The sequence below is a fragment of the Streptopelia decaocto genome (assembly GCF_964273445.1).
Source record: "Streptopelia decaocto genome assembly, chromosome: 2".
Classification (NCBI taxonomy): Eukaryota; Metazoa; Chordata; class Aves; order Columbiformes; family Columbidae; genus Streptopelia; species Streptopelia decaocto.
In genome coordinates this window covers 119311279-119334485 of record NC_138655.1, presented here as the reverse complement: position 1 = coordinate 119334485, position 23207 = coordinate 119311279, and the positions used below count along the sequence as shown (strand labels likewise).

At 37.6% G+C, this 23207-nt stretch overlaps 1 protein-coding gene across 2 annotated transcripts in view; it reads left to right on the top strand.

Annotated features, from left to right (window-relative positions):
- ANO10 (anoctamin 10) overlaps nt 1-23207 on the top strand; it is a 126309-nt gene that overhangs the window by 56096 nt on the left and 47006 nt on the right. The gene's annotated exons all lie outside the window — the stretch shown is intronic.

Genomic DNA, 23207 nt, shown 5'->3' with positions numbered 1-23207 from the left:
TCCTAGAAATGCAATAGGCATTTCAGCATTGTTCAGAAGCTCTTATGTAGTATTTTAAAATTACTAAAAATTTTAGAGCTACTTTAATGGGCAACTTTTCAAGAAAGTTAGTATTTATTTATTGTATGGTAGCTATGTTTGCTATCAGTTTCTTTCACTACATTTCTTCACTACAGTTTCTTGTTAAAAAGATAACAAATATGACATTTTCAATAGTTCGATTTATTCTGTGCACACAAAGCAGAACTGTCTGGAGGTGACTCTTCAGTGTCCCCATAGGCTCAGAAACCTTGGACTAGTCTCTTTTAATGACAGTGGGATCAATGCTGCTGTTAAAGCTGCTGAGTGTGTTTAGGCTATAATAATGTCCACACCATTATTTACCTAAAGAATTCCAGAAGCACGCTGTATGATGTATTATTTGGTAAGACTTTCCATGTTTGGTGGGTTGGTGAATTTAAGGAAAGGGGGGAAGCACTTGTTAAATGAAATGTCTCGACACTTGTCTGCAGGAATCAATTGGCTCTCACCTATTTGTATATTCATAATACATATCTCTAGCATCATCATTTTTCTCAGCTGTCACTTCATGGCGACAAAGCAGCACTAAGAGTGCCTCAGACGTGGCATTTATAACTACCAGAGCAGCAAAACAAAACAAGCAGTCATTCCCTATTGTACTCGGTTTCTTTTGTCTTTATGAAGGAAGAAAGGGATCTTCAACTTATTTTTTTCCAAGATCAAAATGTGCAGATGTTCCTGTTCTCCTTCAGTCTGGTATGTTTTCACTTACAATTTTACACACACCTCACTTGCTTTGTTGTTTTAAAACCTACCGCACTGTATTATTTTCTAAACACAATAACTCTGTTCTCACCGTTTGGTTATGCAACTCCTTTCATGACCTATGGCTGCTAGTCAGACTTGATTGACAGTATTTGCTCTTAGACATGCTAGATGTAGATGTACAGGAGGCACTCCTACAAAATTTGAAGTACCTTCTGATGCCAGCCTGAAATGCTTAAAAAAACCCCAAAAGAAGTCCCAATAGCATTAATACCATTCATGGTGAGGGAAGTAAACCTGAAACAGTATTTTAAAATGTGAACTTCTAAGATAGTTTCAGGTGACTGACACCTGTATGCACAAATAAATTCCAAACAAACTCAATGATTTATATCCCATACATGCATTTCTGTCATTGCTTGTTTCCCGCTCTTTAATGTTGTAAGACTTTTGTCATGAAGAATCTGTAACACTTTAATATGTAACACACTATGTAATAATTCATAAAGAATACTCTCTGTTAATAGCACATCAAGGATTTATTTTCAGAAAGCTCTAGTATGTATATTTACCTGTCTGTTACAAAAGAATGAAGTAAAAGGAGGTGGTAGATGCTAATTCTTATGAGGAGTGTTCTGGTTTGCTGGTAAACATGATAAAGATTGTAAAGTAGTTGTCCACTGGAATAAAAGCTCCTTTCCCTCCGTCTTCCCTGAACAAAACCCAGCCTCTGTTTTCAACCAAGACTATTCTAGGAGGTTGCATCATTAGCTTTTGAACTGTTTTAAAAAAAACAAAAACAAAACCAAAACTCTTTTATGAACAGAAGGTCATACTTCTGTGGCTCCAGTAATTCTTTTGTGTATTTCATGAAATTTTTATGAAATCTAGCTTGATTTCGTCAAAGGTACAGGATTTGTTTCTGCTACCAAAAAATATCAGTGGATTGCTGAATACCATACAGATGTTACTGATTTCAAGGATCAGGTGTTACATGAAATCTTCAGATGTAATTTGGGATTGCCATACAATAGCAAACACAATACAATGGAAAGATGAGTATATGTATATTAACACAGGGTATTTCTATACTTACAGAATATGCCTTTGAATGACTCTTTTTTTTTTCCTTTCTTTTTTCTTTCCTATACTTGAAATACAGATCTTCTTAATTAATGGACTGTAAAGTGGATGTGTCCTGCAGGGCAATTTTTTACCTGAGAGAGCTGAGGAGCAGTAGGTGTTGCAAAACGCTTAATTCTTAGTCCAAACATCTAGTGAGTGCTTAACCAGAACACCTGATCTCATGAGTGCCTGGCCAGCTGACTTGTATTCAAATTGATCAGTGTTTCTCTTCTTTAAAATAAATATTTAAAAAAACCCAAACCAAAACATGAAATTCAAATTGTTGTTAAGAAAATAAATCTCTGTTACCCCCATTGGTGAGATATGAATTTTTGTTTGGCTTTGCTAACCTGTAATTTTGTAAAACAGAGTGGTGATAATACGTATCACATATAGTAGATACTAGTCTTTCAGTTTCTGCTGATGGGGCGTATTGACAGTTTAACTAGCGTGAGAGGAGCAGTGATTTATTTGTGTGCTTCCAGGGAGGGAAAGGTGGCAACTTCCTGGGAGGGCCAGGCCGCAAAGTTGGTGAGGTGTATTATCTAACACAAGGACAAAGTGACACCATGGCATCAGGAGAGGCAGTGTCCTAGCTGCTGGCACCTGGGCTTAGTTAGTCCTGTTACAGAAGCATACACAATGAGACAGAAAGTGAATTAGAAAAAATAGCATGCAAAAGAATTATATTCTTGGTCTTAGCACCTATCAATGTTGATTTACTATATTAGGCAACCTTGGGAGTCCAAGACTCCTGTCTTTCTTGTTGGTTATCAGTTGCATGAACTCGCTCACTGCCCCAGTTCCTTGAACGGAAAGGTGCATATAATGGTTGCAAAACACCTGAATCAATAGTGTGTACGCGTGGATGGGATGTGCCATGTTGGTCTGGTGTGAGCTCATGCTGTAATGATTTCTCACCATCCCCTGCGAAGGTTCTAAGATGAAGGCCTGGTATTTGCTTAATTCAGATGAACTCATTCATTTTATCGTAAATAACCAAAAGCCACTTTGTTTTCAGTTGGAGGTTACCTTAGATTGATTTGTGTGACCGCAGAGAGTGGTGGTTGTGGGTTTTTTGTTTTGTTTGTTTTGTTTATGTGGGTTGTGTAGCTTGTAGCTATGGTATATAGCTCTGACTTCTGTGATATTCTTTTAAGGTGTTTGTTTTGGGGGATTTTTTGGTGATAAATCAGATCACAAGTATCTGTAATTGTTTAAGTAGAGGAAAAAAAGCCTTTATTCTCAGGTGCTCTGGAAGAGAATGACAAAAGTTGGCTAAATTCCCCACAGACTGGAAGAATTTAAGAAGAAAGGAAAAGTCCTTTAAGCAAAAAGCATTCATTTTACTGTCTCAGACTGGAGGAATAACTCAGCATTAAAAAGACCAACAGACAAAATGATTCATTCTGTAAGACAGTCAGATAACCTCCCCTCCCTTTTTTTGAAGGAGGGAAAAAAGGTTTAGACTGTACATGTGTTAGTGCCGTGGTATCCAGGTTACAGTAACTTATTTATAGCTGGTTTCAGAAGTTGCTTCAGTGCCCTAAAATGGTTTCTTTTGTATAAGATTTGTCATTGCTGGGGGAACATGTTTAGCTTTTTCATTAAAGGGGATGTACCACGTAACAAAATCTTTGAGTTGGCAGTTTACCATTAAACACTAAGTCTGAACAACTTGAAAATAATTAAGTTTCATACCTGTATTCAAATGACAAGTTAATGTTTCAAAAATTTTGTGAGAGGGAGCTTAAATTATATTTATCGAAGAAGAAAAAGGCTAGAGCCATATAGTTCTGTATACTGTGCGTGTGATTTTTTTTTTTTAAAGACCTTACTAAACTGCTGCCATAGGATAGAGTTGATTTCTAGCAAATTTTACAGTAACTTTAATCTGGAAAAACTGCCTGTCATCGAGTTGTTTCTTGTTAATGGTGATAATGTGATTGGTGCTTTATTATTGATATCTGATAGATTTCATTACACACATGTACTTCATATCACATCAGCATTGTATTAGAGGTTTAACACACAAAGGACATTTGAAGATGTTAAGGCAAGCAGCACAATACTGAAATCTTAGGAGCATCATTAAATTTTAAAGTAAAAATATTATATTCTTTTTTTAAAAAAACTTCATGTAACCTCATTATTAAAACATTCCATAAGCAGCACAGTAAGACAGAATGCTGTATATTGCTATAGTTTTGGTAAACCGAAAGGTCTATGTGTGTTAAATCTATATAGTTTCAATCTGTATTTGTATATACCTGGATTATTTACTTATTATACTTTCTTAGCCCTGAGTGGTGTTTGTTCAACACTAGGCAAGTGTGGTGGATAAAAACAAAAATATTTTTCAATATAGAGTTTATATGTTAGAGGATTGGCGTGTAGCCAGATGTGAGCTTAGGCTGGAAAAAAAGATGTGATTTGCAATATGGGAGCATTCTAGCTTGACCCTTCAGGAAGGCTGATATTAGCCATTTGTTTTGCATCATCTTTTTTTCTGTCAAAAGAATCACAGTTATCTTTTTGGAATTGCATGTCATGCCACATGAAGAGCAGAGCCTAGAATTATTGATTGGTGTTTATTGTAGAGATTAGGACAGGCAGAAAGGTGTTTACTCATTAGAAGAGCGTGATGGTTCACTGAGCTCCTTCTGTCTCATAGGAATTCTGTCACACTTGGATAAAGCTGTGGTTTGGTTCATGTAGAGTCACTGTAAACAGCATTACAGCTCTGGATTTTATCCTCACCTGATGGCATGCTCATGTTCCTCCGAGAGCTGCCTGTGTGTAGACAAACTGAATATGCAGCCATAGTAAAGAGCGAGATTTTTCAAGTGGCTTTGCACTATTTAAAGGAGAGATGCTTTCTGGATGTCATATCCTTGAAGCTTGCACTGAAGTTATGTGGAGTTGCTTGTATGTATCTATGACACTTCTATACCTCTGTCACATGGGTAAGGCTCTGGTTACATTTGGTTTTCTTAGGGTAGGTAGATCTTAAAAAAAAAGTGTCTGTTGAGGACAGTGCACGGGTGAGAAAATGAGATATTTACTTCTCCAGTCTTTACCTTGTTTTTTTTTTTTCTGTGCCTGTAATTGAAAACTTAAATATTTTTGTTAGCTCTTATTGTTTTTCATTATACTGAATGCCTACTGAAGTCTTAAAGTAACTTAACTAGAATTCTTCAGTCATTTGTTAAAAGAAAAACTGTAATGCTTTTTTCCTCAGAAGTACAGGTTTTTTCTTCATTGATCTTTTCTGACTCTTTCACTTTTTTCTCTTATTTACAAATTTTCTTCATCCATGAATCTTACATTCTAAATGATACCTGACTTTGCAGTATCATAAAAACTATCTAAAGAGCTCCATTCACAGAAGCAAAGTATGTGTAGTATTTCCAGATTTTGTAGAAATGGATGAGCAGGCCTGAAGCCTAGAATACATCTTTGCTTTGACTCTATGATCCTGCTTTTACCCCTTCATCATAATATGTGTCCACCAGAGCACCTGACTGGAACTACTCAAAAAGGAATTTCCACTCTCTACTGAACTTGCGTGTAGGCAACGTTTTAACCTGTTATTTTCATTTTATTCCTCTATATTTCCTTTCATATTTGTAGGTATTTTTGTTTGAGCTCTAATACAACACATTCTTGTAAGAAAGGACCTGCTGTTGCTTTCTAAGCTGGTATTCATGACCTCAGTGCTCATCATCAGAAACTGAGCTGCAAGGGGAGGGAGTTTGGCCTAAACATGCCGTCCAAGTATTTGCATGAGAAACGAGAAAATAAAATACACCAATTTAACACTATTTTACTATTTGTGGCGTGAGCTTGTTGTCTTTAAATTTTACATGAAAATCAATTTATTTCTAAATTAATACCAATTGTTGCCTTCTGCAAACAATAAATACGAGGGCAATGTAGAAGGAGTTTCATTTTCCAGCTGTATGTGTGTCAATTTTTATTTGCACAGAGTTTCTTAGACACAGTGAAAAACAGAATTAATAGGATCTACAGTGAGACAAAAGAGCATGAAAGGAATGATTTAATATTTCTGAAGTGATTGGTAAAACCTCATGAGAAATCCTGGCCTCATTTACAAGAGTGCAGTAGTATTGGCTTATTGACCTGAAGCACTTGAAATAACTGTCATAAACATCTCACGCAGAGGCTGTATTCTCCAGCTGAACTACCTGGGTGCTGAAGTAATAATGTTACACCTAATAATATACTTGGGTTTTTTTTAAGTTATTTGCAATGCCAGGAAGGAGAATAGTGCTAGAATTCTTGGGGCACGAGACTGTTGTGCTGGGGTAGTTGTGCATCCAGGCTCTTGAGAAGATAATATAGAGTTGTGATGAAATGGGAAGCCTCAGATTTCAGCATTTTAATGTGGTCTGCTCTTCCAATTTGCTGCACAGCACTGGGGAAGTGGATTAACCTCAATCTTTTTTTCAACAATAGAGCAGGGAGAACAATTTCGCTCTTTTATAACAGATGGTATGAATAGTCTATTTTATGATGCAAGTTCTATGTGATTTTATAATACTATAATCCCCCTTTCAGTTTAAGAGATGGGGTAGCATACAACGACATAGTAGGTAATCAAGAAACTAGCATTTGGGATTGCTGAAGGCTAATGAAGCTTAAAAGGTTTGCATTTGACTTGTTGATGGGAAATACTAAAATGGAAATACTAATGGCCAGGGGGCTTTACTGGTGAATTGACCTGAATTTTCTGAAAAGGTATGAGACTCCTAATTTAATGTGTCATTTAAAAGTGCATTTGACTGCACTAGTCTGCACTGGGAGTTCACAGAGTGGGTAAAGAGAGGATAGATGGAACTGTGTGGGGGTATTGCAAGTTACCTATTTTGATCTGCAATTCCTGAACCACACCTGACAAGAAAATTATCTCTGAACACCTACTCAGCAATTTCAGAATACTGCTTTTACCCCAATTTCCTTTCTCTCTTCATTCTTTTTAACTAAAATGAATTTCTTGTTATTCGGGCCTTGTTCCTGTGAAGGCAGACTTCTGCCTGTGTGTTTGCTTTTATGTAATTTGAGTGAGCTTGCTTTAGCCCTGTAATTGAGGGGCTGCTGAAACAGGAAAAGCAAGATTAAGTGTTTGCTGATGGGAGACTCACACTAGTGTGATGAAAGTTCCCTTTTCAGCAAGAAAAGACAGTGTTGAAATGTTGATCAACAACCAGCAGAACATGAGTCAGCAGTGTGCCTAGGTGGCCAAAAAGGCCAACAGCATCCTGGCTTGTATCAGCAATAGTGTGGCCAGAAGGACTAGAGAAGTGTTTGTCCCCCTGTACTCGGCACCGGTGACACCACACCTCAAATACTGTGTTCAGTTTTGGGCCCCTCACTACAGGAAAGACATTGAGGTGCTGGAGAGAGTTCAGAGAAGGACAGCAAGGCTGGTGAGGGGTCTGGAGCACAAGTCTGATGAGGAGCAGCTGAGGGAACTGGGGCTGTTTAGCCCTGAGAAAAGGAGGCTGAGGGGAGACCTTATCACTGTCTACAACTATCTGAAAGGAGGTTGTAGCATGGAGGGTGTTGGTCTCTTCTCCCAAGTAACAAGTGATAGGACAAGAGAAAATGGCCTCAAGTTGCACCAGGGGAGGTTCAGATTGGATATCAGGAAAAATTTCTTCATGGAAAGGGTTGTCAGGTATTGGAACAGGCTGCCCAGGGAAGTGGTGGACTCACCATCACTGGAGGTGTTTAAAATAGTGCTTAGATGTGGTGCTCAGTGATATGATCTAGTGGTGGACTTGCCAGTATTAGGTTAATGGTTGGACTTGATGGTATTAAAGGTCTTTTCCAACCTAAATGATTCTGTGGTTCTATGATTATTTCCTAAGCAATAGTCTGCATAGCTGGGCAATGACGAGGGAGATACAGCAAGCCAAGTGATCTTTACGTTTTGGAAATTTGAGATGGACATGCAAATGTTTGGGATGTGCCTGATGATGAGCTAAGATCTTGGATTGCAGAGTCATGACTGAAATTGTCAAAATAACATATGAATTAATACAAAGACTTCACAGTTCAGCACTGGTGTCCAGTTAACTTCACTGTAATAGTGTCAGGAGCAGAAAGGCTGAATTTGACTGCATTTAGCCAAATGGAGCTATGAGGTTACTGAGGTTACAATGCTTGTGATTAACCTATATGGCCTTCTGTTGCTCTTAAACAGTGTTTTTATTCCTAAGAAGTGTGATTTACTAGACTTCACCATCCACCTGACATGGAATAGCATCCTGTATCTTATGACCTACTGCTTTATTCAGATTTCAGTAACTCTTCACTGGTATTTTCAGTACATTCTGTTGGATTGCCTCCTTTTAGCGACTGATACATGACACCTTTCTTTGCCCCTCAGCTGGAAAGCTCATCCTCTGTAAAGGCTGGAAGTAGCATTTTCTGCAACAACAACAACAAGCTGTTTGTATCTTTAAACATTAAGTTAATTTTTTTTCTTTGTGTATTTAGTTCTATAGAGAACAGTGTCCAAGTTAGTTAAAATACAGCTTTATATGATGGGGTTTTTTTTTCCCTAGCAGAAGTCAGAAATTCATAAAATTGTTTATCTCCAGATAATCCAGTGATTTTAAATAGGAATACAGTAATTTTAAAATGACCAAGATTGAACACATTGGAACACATATGAAAACCTTTCCTAAAATATTCTCCAATATTGTAGTCTCAACATTTTTTATCTGTACAAAAATAGTTCACACAAAATTTTCTCTAATATTCTTCATTTGTATACAGGTTAAAGGTTTTCTGAAGTGTTACTTATTAAAATGTTGAGCACATAATTATTAACGCTATATGGAAGTCTCAAAGAGATCTGTGTTGTAAAATGTGAGACCTCTGTCTACACCCGTTCACATGAATAAACCTGTTAAGTACAACAATTCGCAGCCTGAACAATCTAACTAGTTTAGTAGCTAGCTTCAGGAGCCACAACAAACTAGAAACTGTGCCTCATATTTCAAATTGCATAAGTTACACATAGATATTTATTAATGTTTTAAAGTGACTTTTCTGCAGAAACATTGTATCATAAAAAGGTTTTGGAATATTTCTTCTACTCAAGCACTGTTGCACTTATTTCCCACTGAGTTCAGCTGGACAGATTTTATGGTATTTACTCTTAAATTTATATAAATTGGAAAACATAAGTCTCCTCTAACCTTTACCTATGTGAAAGGTAATATCTGTCTGAAGCCAGTTGCCTTGGCTACTGTATGGGCACCTGCGGAGAGTCATTCCTGCCTTTGTTTGGAGTAGAACAGTTTGCCATCTGGGGTTGTGTAGTCTGCTAGCTTTGGCTCCGCTCGATTTATTAGATAATTGAACTTAGATGAAAGAAAATCTTGTACATGACTTTTATTTAATTTTGCTCAACAATAACAAGACAAAGTGTTGATCCAACTCTGCATGTCAAGCCTTTAATTTCAGGATAATTATTAATAGTTCTTGGCTGTTTCAGTGACCCAAATACTTGGACAAACTGTAAATATTGTATAGTAAGACAGAACTTTTAAAATACGGGCATCATATTTCAAGCATCTGCAGGTAGGTACAGAAGTATCATTGACCTGATTTTCAGAACTAGATCACTGCTGGTTGTGCCAACAAAAATAGAGCATGCTGACACTGTCTCAGAAACCGGTTTTCAGCATATGATCTCCAAACTCATTCTCTGAGGTATGTGATGATAGGGGATTGCTTTTCATTTTTATTGTCTCAACTTGATAATATTTGGTATTCTTTTATATGGAGGAAGACATGGTTTCCATTTTTAGTCTTGTTCTGCCTCTATGCTATGTGCCATACAGGGTTTTTTTTTGTCTTGTGAACTTCATAGTCAAATGACTTTTGCAGTAAAAAAGAAAGATTGCTGTTAGTGTTAAAGTTTTAAAAAGGAGCTGTCAAGATGAGCTTGTGTTTCACCATTTACTACTAATCCTTCCTTTCTAATTGTAAATCTATGACTTCTTGCTTGTTTGGAGTTGATAGTTAATGGCTTTGTGATTGATCAGAACTGTGGTGTTTGGAGCAGGAGCTCTTGGTCTGAGTCATCAGTGTACGTGGACTTTGTGGGACTGAGGAACATGCAGGTATCCAGCTGGTCTGACGTAAAGTGGCCTTGCCCAGCACCAGATTTGGAGTTTTATGTCAGTCATGCTGCTTTCTGCTCCTACCCATCCTCATGCAGCCCGTGACCCACCCCTGCACACTTTCATATGCTCGATGGGAAGGCTGCTGCTCTCAGCCGGCTTTCTTCTGCACAGAGGGAATGCTCTGCTGATGGACTACAAGCAGCAAAAGCGAGTTGTACTATTTAAGTAGAGTTAGTGAGCAAGGGAACACAAGTCTACCCCCTCATGATTGGAAACTTGGTAATCATTCAAGATAAAACAAAGCTAATATTCTTGAAAATGCTTTCAGTCTGTTTAAAAACCTTGTTTTTATAATGGACTGTTGCTCAGTTGTAAGCACTTTTGGATACAAGCGTTTACTTTTCTTTGCCAGTAAATATTTCAAAACAGAATTCATAAAGTACCTTTGCTTCATCTAAAGAAGATATTTTATTTAGAAAAATGTACCAAAAGTTAATACAGGTCATTGAAGAATAGGTTGTCCACTGGGAAGCATGTAATTGCATATAAGGAAGAAATATGATGCACTACAAAGGTAATGCAGTTTGTGCAGTCATCTCTTCCATACCTATTATTGACTGAGGGTAACAACATGCGCCTTTCAGATGATAGATCTCATTGGCATTTCTAACCTGGTAGTCGTGAAGCTACTGAAAACAGCCTTGTAGCAAAGGAAAAGAGAACACATTAAAACAAGCCCAAAGCTTTGATCGGCATCATGATTTTTAATCATTCATATTTGGTTGGAAGTTTTCGTTGACAAAATCTGATTTTGCAACTCCTTATTGCCTTATGGAAAAAAGCAAGTGATACCTGATCTTCTTTCAAGGTCCCTTCCAGTCCCTAACATTCTGTGATTCTGTTCTCCCAGTGACACAGTCTAACCAGCATTATTTTCAGAAAGCATATATAAATGTTGTATATAAAGAAAATATGTATTGAAGTAAATAATAGTTGTCTTTCCGTTATTCCCTCCTTCAGTTAAGAGAGACAAGTATGCGTTCTGAAAAACTCAACTATGTGTAATGTTACAAGCAGCATTATATGTTCAGAAAATTGAATGGTTTTAAATCAACCTTATTTTTAAAAATACTCTTGCTGTGCAAATATCTAGAAAGACAAGACACACATAGGGCTCAAAACCAAAATGCGAGACATCACCCCATGTTTCATGTTTATAGAAATTCCTTAGTGGCTGAATCTTTATAATTCTTGTAATAACCCTAGAGGCTGCACTATTAAAATCTCCTGGGCCAGGATTGCCATTTTGGATGCAAACGAGGGGTCTTGTGCATTGATCTTCTGGATTACACACGGGCGGCACATTATTTATGTGAGTGGCTATATTCTCACTGTGACATCAGGTATAGAGAATTGAGTTGAGGGCTCCAGACGCATAGAACCGTAGGAGCATTTGTCCCTAAGAAAAGTCATTAGAGTGCATTTTTAAATGCAATACGTTGAGAACGGGCTGTGCAAGTTACAGATTCATCAGAGGAGCCCAGTAATTCATCCTATTAAGCATGTCCTGTTGCTGACAGTGCACAAAGGGCTGGTTTTACTGTGCAGCAGCAAGTTCGCTTGGAGATAATAAGTTTGAAAATAGTCTCAAAGTATGAAGAAGAATTTAAATTAAAATAAAGGTCAGCTGTATATATTTAAGCTTTAAAAAATAATCAAAGGACAAAAAAAATTAATAGGCCATGTGAAGATAAGATTGCTGGCATCGTGGGGAATAAAAAGTAGGGAAAGAAAGAGAGAGGTGAACTTTTAACCCAGCCATAATAAATGAAATTTGTATCCCTCAAAAGCAAAGCATTGTCAGGAAGATTATCCCTGCTAACAACCAAGCATGTCCTTAATGAGATCAAGGAATCAAACCTCTGACAGACCAGGGTAACAAAGCACTTATGATCAATGCAACTGTATCTTGTTTGTTTTGTAAAGCTAACCTCTGTTGTATCTCCTTCGGTGTTACAGCAATAAAATCAAGTAAACCTTTCCATAATGACATGCTTTCCTTTAGAAATCACATTCTAGAATTCTAAAGCATGTTTTGTATTCACTTCAAGCAACCCAAGTTGACAAAGAAACACTCACAACTTATGTGATTTCAGTCTGTTTATCTTGGAAGAATAATGATGCTAAATATTGGCTTACATCTTCACAAGATTCTTGAGTGTCAGTGGTCCCTAAATGGTTTTGTTTTGAACCATACTAGCTAACACCTTTTATCTGTGTGAGTGAAGTTAAGCAAAAATAAGTAAACATAACATGGAAAGATGCAAAGTTACTTAAAACAAAAAAGTCCCTTCCCACAAAACAACAATGGAAAACCTCATAGTTTCTAAAAACCCAAACCAGGATAAAATACAGTCATATACATGTGTAATGTGTTTAAAGACACAGTGTTTGAAACATAGTAACTGATTTTAAAAGATCAGGTAGGCAGGAAAAAAAAAAAAATCATTGTCGGGGTGAACATGTAAAGCAAAACCAGAACCAGTACAGTGTTTGGTACTTCTCTAGTTTACATTTGGCATCCCTGCAAATTCTGAAAAGGATCCAGATGCTTTTCAGGTTTGAGATGACAGGGTAATATGCTTATTCCCATTGGAAATGAGCAAAACAATGTAATTTCATTGTATATGTCTGCTGACTGGTAAAGACATTGTTTCTGGTTTGAGAGCACTAGGTATCAAGGATGCTAAAATGATTCATCATAGAAATGGATTTTAAATTGCTGTATACAGCAAAGTTATCTTGTCGAACCCAGAACCATTCAGTACTATCAAAGAAATGTTCTTCTGGGTTGAAAGGAAAATGTACTCTTTTTCTTCTCATAATACTTTTATGTCATGCTGGAAGGTCTTACTTTTGAATACTGTTTGACTAATAATTTTTTTTCCTATGTTTGAGATGTACTGATATTCCTTCTCCCAGTAAAAATGCCAGATGAGATGTTAAGAAAAGAGCATGAAATAGCAAAACTGACTTATAAGCCTGCGATCTGACATGCCTTTAACCTTTTAGGATTTTTGTATGACAGTTTAGTATGTTAGAATATAATTTTTTAGATGTTATGTCACAAAACCCCGCAACTTCAAGTACTGCCACATCTCTCAAACATTGCAGGACAAGTTCTCCCATTGAATTTTTTTTTAACCTTTTTTGAGTATATGGGGAATATTTATTTTATACAAAAGGATGCGTGTGTTTGGATTATCGAAGAACACTTGGCCAAGGATATACATATATATATATATATAAGACAAAATATAGGCCAAGAGGTTTTATGGATTTCTTCTCTCAAGCAACAGCTCTTGAAGGACGTCTAAGGCAAAAAGGCAGGGTTGCAGCAAAGTGACACTTTGAACCCTGAAAATTTTGTTTGTGTTTTGCCTGTTTGCTGTGCTATTAGTTTGTTTCTAGTTAAGATTTGGGCAGCTGTTGAGGGATCCTGTGTTTGGATAAAAGATTTGAAGTGCTATGACCTTTTGTCGCTTTTGTGGACAGCAGGTCCTGGAGATGGTGAGCTGGCTGGTGTTGCTGAAGGAAAGGCATTGTACAATACTTTCATTTCCAGCATTTGCTTAACTCAAGGAAGAAAGAGAATCCCTTTTCAGTCTGATCATAAGGAAAATGAATAAATACAAATGGTCACCTGATTAATAATTCATCAGTATATCTGTGCAGACCCAGGGCTGGTTCAAGACTTGTGGTCTGGAGGATCCATACTTCTGTAACACCATCCTCCTGGTTCACAGCAGGTTCACAGCACCACTGCTAGAAGTTATTCCTATAATGAGGTAATGCCTCTTCACAGGTTTTTCTCATTCCCAGAATGAATTTTGATGCTGAAACACAGTCATTTTTGGTACCATGTTACCCCTATTAATTATGAATAGCAGACCAGTCACAGTTACAGATAATTTCTTCCTTCAATTCTGGACTTTTCAGATTCCTGTGATAGCACTGGTTAGCTCTGTTGAGATTCATGCACGATAAGTCTCAGCTTCCTACCTGTCTCTGCTTGCATATTATATTATAGTTACTCAAGGACCTGCTCAGATTCAGTCCCTGGTCCAAGATGTTGTCTGACATCTCAGCATTGCCCATTTGAGATGCTCGAGGTGTCTTTCAGAGCCATGTTCAGAATTGCTACTTAATTCATTTCAAATTGAAAGTGGCCTGCTCAGCTGAGATCATTTCAGCCAGGGAATGAGTCAACTGCAGGTTTTCATGGCTGATTATTCCTATGTGATAGTGTTTCATAGCAACAAAGTGATGCTGAGCCCTTGCTGAAAGTTGACTCCCAAATGGTCTTAAAATTCTAATTGAATCTATAAGTAGTTCTGCTTTTTTTTTTTTTTTCTTTCAGCCTTGCTATTTGGAGGGAGATAAAAAGTTGTGCTCACTGCAGGTTGCTAAAGCTGTTGCACTGCTGAGATTAAACTGTTGGTTTTCTGTTTGGCCTGTAGTTCCAAGGGCCGAACTACCAAGTCTCAGAAAAAAACTGAGTGAATAACTGCCTTTGTTGCTCTATTATCATTTTTGCTGGTATTCTTTTCTTCTCACACATCACAATTCAATCGAGAATGTCTTCCTGATTCAAACATGATGATTATTGAGATGTTCCAGATGCCCACTGAATTTGTCAAGCAGTAAGCATTGGATTATGCTGCTATAAGTCTAGTTTTGAAGAACAGTACTGCACTGATGCATCTGTGTGTATACCGATGTACAGTAGAGTTACTGCTTTCTAATCTTTAGGTTGGGATTTACATTCTGATTCGTGTTCTCAGCTCATAGAATGACTTGATAGATTTGCTTACTGCCTACTGTAGTGAACATGGCTTGTTCTTCCTATCTTCCACTCTCTGTTTCCTCCCACCTCTCTTCTGGAGTCTGCACCTTTTGATGGGCTTTTCATTCCTGAAGAAGTTCTGGAACTGTTTCACAGGCTGCTTTTCTGTGAGTTCATGAAGAGCTGAAGCTAGGAGGTGTGTTATTGCTGAAAAACTCAGTTGTGTGCATATGACCTACAAAGGGATCTATCTGCATTAACTGCAGTATTTTGTCTCAAAAGTGGATTTGGCTCGCAGTTAAAGATTCTCTTTTCGTCAGCTTGGACAGACCAGTTACGTTCCCGACAAGTTGATCAGCAGCTAAGGCTAAACTCTGGGCTGTGTTCCGCTGCATGGATCTGCCGTGGCCACAAAAGTTGATGTGAGAATTGCATGGCTAGCTTCCAACACCTTTGATGGATAACTCTTCTATAGGGAGGGCAGGTTCTGATGTTCCAAACCAGAGAAAATCATGTGTAATTTTGTGAACACCCATTTGCAGAAAGGACAGATAAAGAGGGCTTGAGGATGTACAGGTCTTTATTTTTTTTAAGATACAGTTTTTATGCAAGCTTTTCAGGAATTGGCAGCATATCCAAACACCTGCTGCAATGTTTAATTAAAATACTCCAGCTGAATGGAAAGCTGTGTGATACATCACAATACCATTATTTTTCTCTGATGAGTCATCATTCAGACATTTTGTTCATTACTTAAGGTTACATGATTCACCTTTTGGTCCAGATTAAAAAGCATGCCGTGTCCTACAGAATTGACTTTCAGCTTCAAACAAAAGTGGAGTAAAGCATGCCAGTTGCAATAGGATGAATACACAGGAGCAAGCTGTGCGTTAGACTAAAATTTTGAATCATACAATGAAGATGCATTTGCAGTGTGGTGAAATATGCTGTTTTGTTATAAATGTGTTTATTCAGATACAGCTCTTCTACTTATCTTGGTGTTGTGAGGTGAATGGATTTTTCAGTAGGAAAAATATTCTTGCAAAACAGCTTCGAAAGCATCATAAGACAGTTGTATGTAAAGCCAGGCAGTTGCAAGAGAAATTAGCAAATATCTGTAAATAAAATGTGATTCATCTAGTCAGGTAACTTGTTTGCAGTTAAAGTTAAAAGCTTCTTTGAAGAATAACTGGCTGAGACTTTGCTCTTAAAACTAAACCCCAGTTACTTTTTGTGTTACTTGCTGCCAAGGTGACAAATAAAACCATCAATTTCAATGTTTAAAATGGTTTAAATTCTAATGTAGATGCAACATCATCTTTCCCTGGCATAAACTGAAGAAAAAGTCAGATTGACAAGTCTAATTGTCTCACAATCTCCAGAACTAACACACAGTTTTGGGAAGACCATCTGCAAGGCTTATTAAAGTATGGTGGGTTTACTTTCACATGTGTAAATTTTGATATCTTTGCTAAGTCTGTCCAAAACTCAATTGGTTTGCAATAAGACAAATGAGGCTTGATTGAGGCAGGAGCAAAGAGTTCTTGAAATCTGTGATACCTACAATAGGTGACAATTACTGTTTATCACTTAACTGGTTTACAGTAGTTTCAAACCCCTGGCAGAATCTCCTTACTAATCCCAGGTCATCCGGTCATATAACTGAGGAGGAATTTCTGAGACATGACAAAGAGAATTCCTTACAATGCATAATTACAATGACATATGCTGTGATTTACTTGTGTCTTTTTTTATTCTTAGAGAAAAATGCATGGCTTAAATGTGGAAAGAAGTATAAGTCTTTTTAGGTTAATAGAAAATAGCAAACTTTTTTATTTTCCTTCCTTGATGTGGAACATTGGGGCATTTTGACAATAAACTATACCTGTCAGAATGGGAGCCAATATGTAATGTTAGCAATCAGCTAAGAGGCACTTCATATGGCTTGTTGGTATTAATCATACTGTCAATTTTAATTCCATGGGCATACTTCTTTCCACTTTTCATTTAGAATTTATTTCAGAGCGTGATCAAAGCTCTTCTGTTCATTACATTCAGCATCAGCTAATTCGTTTTTTGGCAACTCTTATCCCAGTTCCTATTAAACCATAGCCATAAATTGAGATAAGAGTTGTGCCAAAACATTTCGGGATTATCAAATGGTAACATAGAGATGGGTGCATTATCATGCTGCTTTCAAGACCGTTGAGTTACTGAGAAATTAACCATTAACAAATACTTAGAAGGTCCAAGACAAATTTACACCTGCAGTGCTTTTTTTCATCTCTTTTGAATGGACTACAGGATGAAACAAATGTGAGAAAAATCACATCTTGTAACGTTTCTGAAATGCTCATTTGTGTATATTGTAGTTTTATAGAGACAGTTGTGCAAGTGTGCTGTATCATAAAATATTTTGGATCACAGAATGTGCTGTGTTTATAAGACAAAGATTATTAAGGTAACTGTTTTTTCCTAAGCTACAGTCACTTGGAAGTCTGTGTGCAAGATTGATATCAGAAGTTCTTTTATTTAGAATTTTTTCTTTCAGCAGGTGTTTCTAGAACCTGCTGAATATATAATTTCTAGTGATAGATGCAAAAATGGCAGTTTGCCTGGAGAGAGGGGAGAGCGTTGCTTGGGTATCTAAATAAGACACTTTACCTTACCAGTCCATATCCCTCTTTTTTTCACACTTGGGTCTTGAAAAAGTAACCTGAAAGTAGGCTTAAAAATTACAGTGTCAAAGGTCTATAAAAGCCTTGGATAGATATGTAAATGATGAGAAATTAAGAACTAGTGGCTTTTTTCCAGCATCAGATAAGTTGGTGATAAAATTTCTATAGATTTTCAGGCTGCCTCACATCTTAATTGTTGGAGAAAATTATGGAGAACAGTTGGGCATCTGAAACTTTTCAAAAAGCCAAATAAAACCAGGCAATGCTTCAGTTCATTAGTGACTGAATATGATGTATAACAGCTGTGCTTTAAACATGACTGAGAAATAATGTATAGATAATCAGAAAATTTGTTTTTAAAAAATATTTAATTACTAGAAAGTATAATAGTGCCATAAGATTAAAAAAATTGTCAAAACTATGCAATTGATCAGATTGCTTGTGATTTGATGTTTTTTAGCGTGTGCATTGGTAGAATGTTTATTTATTTAACAGGTTGGCCTTGATGACTTATGTCCAAAGTTGTGTCTGGTTTAAATACTTCCTAAGGCTTTGCAAGAGCGGGACTATGTTTCAGAAGTAGGACTGACTTGCTTTGTTTTTTCCAGCTGTCCTTCTAGAGCTATTTTGAAAACAGGAGTACAAAAATACATAAAGGCAGAAGAGACTCGCTCCCTCACTAGGGGATGATGTTGTTTTGTGTTTTGCTTTGTTTTGTTTTTCGTTTGCTTAACATGATACTGCAGTTACTTCCTGGAAACATTAACAGAGAAGATGCTTTCTTAGAGATTATCTTGAATTTTTAGTCTTTCATGTTGTATTACCTGTTAGCTTCTTGCTAAGGAGTGCTGGTCCGGAATCAGCTTGTTTTCAATAGTGATAGTTATATGAAGCAACTGTAGTATTTATAATAAATTGAGTTCCTCTGAAAGAAGCCAATTCAGTAGTCTTGAGGTATAAGGCCAGGACATGGATGGAATCAGTGCTACTAGAGGCCGGTGCTGCTAGTGTGTGTGTAACCCCATTTCTCATGCCATAGCTTAATACTTTTTTCTGTTATTGAAGTATGCCTGAGAACTGCATATTAAAGCCTGGTATCTTTTTCAGCACAGATTTCTACTTGTTAGGCTTTATAGCGGATTTGTAATAAAAATATAGACCAGGATTTCTCCACTAATTAAGGTCATTTGAGAAGTGTAAATGTAAGGAGACTCTATCCAAGACAACATTCATCTCTTCAAACAGGTGAATTTAGTACGTGACATCCTACCACTCCCAGGAAAAGAAAATAGAAATTGCAATTCAGCCATTATATTTTAAGATGCAGATTCAGCAAATGACTTGGGCATTATTCTTTTAATCTACTTTTAAGCCTGGGCTTAAATGTTTTTCTGAACATAAACAGATGTATAGATATGTTTAGAACTTGACATAAACTTAAGCACCCTGTTGAGCAGGGCTAGATTTCACAAACGTGCCAGTGCGGTCAATAGGAGATGGATGATGCGCCCTTACCATTCTGATGGCCTGTGAGATGTTGTCAGAAATATACCAGTTCTCCTTGGGCAGCCTTTGTGGGTTTGTGTCCATCGTCTAAAAGGAAGAAACGGAGGTTGTGTTCCAAGTTATAAATGGGCCAGATAATGCCATCTCTGCTTACACTTTCTGCCCTGTTTTGTAAGAAGCTTCTGTTTAGTTATGGAAACTCTCCCTGCTGGATGGGCTTTCCAGTTTGGAGTTTTTGCATTTTTATACAAGTGCCTTCCTCCTTTTCAAGATGATTAAGGGAGTGGAGCATCTCCCTTATGAGGAAAGGCTGAGGGAGCTGGGTCTCTTTAGCTTGGAGGAGACTAAGGGGTGACCTCATTAATGTTTATAAATATATGAAGGGTGAGTGTCATGAGGATGGATCCAGGCTCTTCTCGGTGACAACCAATTGTAAGACAAGGGGCAGTGGGTACAAACTGGAACACAGGAGGTTCCACTTAAACTTGAGAAGAAACTTCTCAGTGAGGGTGACAGAGCACTGAACAGGCTGCCCAGGGGGGTTGTGGAGTCTCCTTCTCTGGAGACATTTAAAACCCACCTGGACACACTCCTGTGTAACCTCATCCAGGTGTTCCTGCTCCAGCAGGGGGATTGGACTAGATGATCTTTTGAGATCCCTTCCAATCCCTAACATTCTGTGATTCTGTGCTTAAGAAAGGAGAAAACAGATCTGTATAAATATATAAAAATAAGGTTACTATTGTGTTGAGAAGATGCGTTGCATCTGTGCTCTGAAGTAGCAACGCATAGGTAGGAGGCTTACACTGATCTCAAGAACATGCTTTATGATGCTCCTATGAGAAAACCACCCAAACTTGGCAAAGTTCTAAGTTTCTGAAACATCTTTATGTGCTTTGTAGGGACTTAAAGGAGCGCAGCAGGTTTAAGTGCGTGAACATTTCACCTGTACTGGGCATATTCCAGCTGAGAGCTGAGACCGACTTAACTGGAGTAGTGAGAGGCACTGGTGCTGAGGCAGGGAGGCGGCACTTCGGTCCGTTTTTTTGTGGAGGAGGAGGAAGATTGTTCTGCCTGAAATGCAGGAATGTGGGGTTATGCTGGTTTGGGGGTAAATATGGTAGATGGAGGATGCAGATTGTGGCAGGCGTCTGGACAGTGTATGCCCATGTATGTCTGTGGGAAGAGAAGACAAAGTCTCAAACTGAATGGGAGATGTGAAGAAGTCTTGAAAAAGGACCAGTGCATAATAACAACTTATTTGTCATTCCCTTTCAGGATTTTGGACATGCCTGTGAATAAAATGAAATTTTGAAAGTAATATCAGAAATATACCAAGGCAGATTTCACTCCCATTTTACAAAAATTTCATAATAACGTATGGAATAAGAGGTTTTTAAAGCAGCATTTATCATTGTACCAGAAGAAAGGCCTTTTTTAAAGTCCCTCAGCTGTGATGATTCTGCTCCATTAGCAAGAGACTGTAATGAAGTCGGTTCAATCAAAAAGCGGGAAGGAAAGTATGGTCGTGCTTTCTTTTAACATATATTGCAGAAATATTTGCTCATAAATTTATTTTATTGCTGTCTATTAAAGACAATTTAATTTAATTGAACTTCCTGAGCCTTATGGAAATTTTTCTTTCCCTGTATTGCTCCCTTGACAGAATTATTTTTCACTTTCCTTCTGCCTTTTTTCTGCTCTCACAAAGATGCGAGACCGTCAAAGCTAAAAGCTAAAAACGGTTGCCACAGAAAGAGAGAAGTTTGGAGGGTTTTTTGTCTGTTCTTAGTGTTCGATCTTAGCTTAGTTTAATCTTAGTTTAGTCTTAGCAAAGAATCTAATGATCTCCCTGCCCTCTCCTCTGACAGTAACATGATTTTGCAGTGATCCTTTCCTTTACATTTGGAAAGGCATTTTGCATACACCAGCAGAGAACAGAGGTTCAAAGTGATGTGCCATTCCCCAGTGTTGCCTTTTGTGTAGGGTTCCCTACCTGGAGCACAAGTCTGATGACGCGCGGCTGAGAGAACTGGGGCTGTTCAGCCTGGAGAAAAGGAGGCTGAGGGGAGACCTTATCGCTGTCTACAGCTACCTGAAAGGAGGTTGTAGCATGGAGGGGGTTGGTCTCTTCTCCCAAATAGCAAGTGATAGGATGAGAGGAAATGGCCTCAAGTTGCACCAGGGGAGGTTCAGATTGGATATTAGGAAAAAATTCTTCACGGAAAGGGTTGTCAGGCATTGGAACAGGCTGCCCAGGGAAGTGGTGGAGTCACCGTCCCTGGAGCTGTTTAAAAGATGTGTAGATGAGGTTCTTATGGACATGGTTTTTAGTGCCAGAGTTAGGTTATGGTTGGAGTTGATGATCTGAGGGTCTCTTCCAACCTAAATGATTCTATGCAGAGTTGGTAACTAGTGACCATCTTGTTTCATAGTATGTACTTGTTCTAGGCTGGACTAGGTCCAGATTTCTGATTTTAACTGAAAGTTTTTATAAATATTAGATTCTAAAGTGGGCTTTTGGTACAAAATTTTATTAAACTCTCCAACCTGATGTTTGGTATGTGCTTTATTAGCTAACCAGCAACACAACTATTCCTTCTGTTATAATTTTTTGGGGTTTTTTCAGTTGAGTAGATTTTGACAGGAATTGCTGCAGTCAGACCACTATAGAAATGAAATTAGCTGCTTAAAATTCCAGGAATTTAACCCTAATTTGCATTTTCTGTTGGAGAAAAGGCAAGGTTTGGGACCCACTGCTGCAAAGCACAGCTGCTGCCTCTACTCTCGTTGGTGGCTTTGCAGAACAGAAGAGTTCTTCTGGCTCTCTAAGCACCTGGCACAAGACCACAGAGAGTTTGATGGCACTGCATTTATCAAGGGGGAGAGACTCATTGCTGTTTCTCCCCGTGCCCACTTGGCAGATGCAAAATAGGAGAGGACTTTGCTGTTGTCATCAGAGAGCTTACAGCTTGTGTGAATGTTACCCTGGGTTTTGCTCGCAGTGAAATAGTCCTCTTGTAATCATTATGAAGGGCATGTTCTTAGAAACAACATAACTTGTAATGAGTGCCGTTAGAAATAATGGTTGGGTTTGTAACCTGATTTAGCAACCCCCTCCCTCCTTATTTTGCTTTTTCCAAACCAAAATTTTATCTGTAGATTAATTACTCCCCTTCGTTTTATGATTCCTTATGACTCTCTTCTGCACAAGAGTATTGTTTGTCTTATTTTATATTATTGTCTTCAACATTTTACCTTTTTCCATTTAAGAGATTCCTCCAATTCTATCTCTGAGACATCTTTTATTGTTATGTATTTCTAGCATAAACCAACATTGTTTGTTATTAATTTTTTTGCAAGAAAAGTTCCTTAGCAGCAGACACACTGTGGAGTTGAGTGGGAAAACAAAATTTGTGTGAGTGTGAGAATGTTTTACTGTTGACATCACTTTTTAAAATAATGTGGTATTACCTACTGAATTACACAGCGGATATGCTAATTGCTTCATTAACCTCTTAATCTGTGTTCAGCTTTTTGCTGATGATGTATTAGCATTACATTAATTTTCAGCCTACCTTTCACCTCTTTAAATATTGTTCCTTGTACTGACAGTTTGGTTCCTAGACCTGCTAACTATTTTCTTTCGTAATACATTTTGAAAAATAATTTCACTTATGGCTCTTTGTTGTTGTTCTCTTATTTGTTACTATTATCTGTTTTCTTAAGTCTTTCTTATTTATGGGAATTGGCTCATTTAGAGTTTCACTAACACTCCTGTGAAGTCTGTAGTGGTTTTGCTGTAATAGCTTCTTGCTCACATAATTCCGGAATCTCAGGGATTTTTGATCTATTATCTTGCTATTCAGACGCCCAAGTGCATCAAGATCATATAGCTCAACAAAATCCATTTCAGAAAGTAGCACTGATCTCTTCCATTTTATAAACATTCAGGGAAATTTGTTTAGTCATATGGATATGCAATCTAAATTTAAGTGTGTCTGTGAGTGTCATCATGTCAGTAGAACCTAAGCACGTACTTAATGTTAAGTGCATATATTTAAGTGTTGTCTTATGTTGGTCAGGGTTTTTTCAGATAGG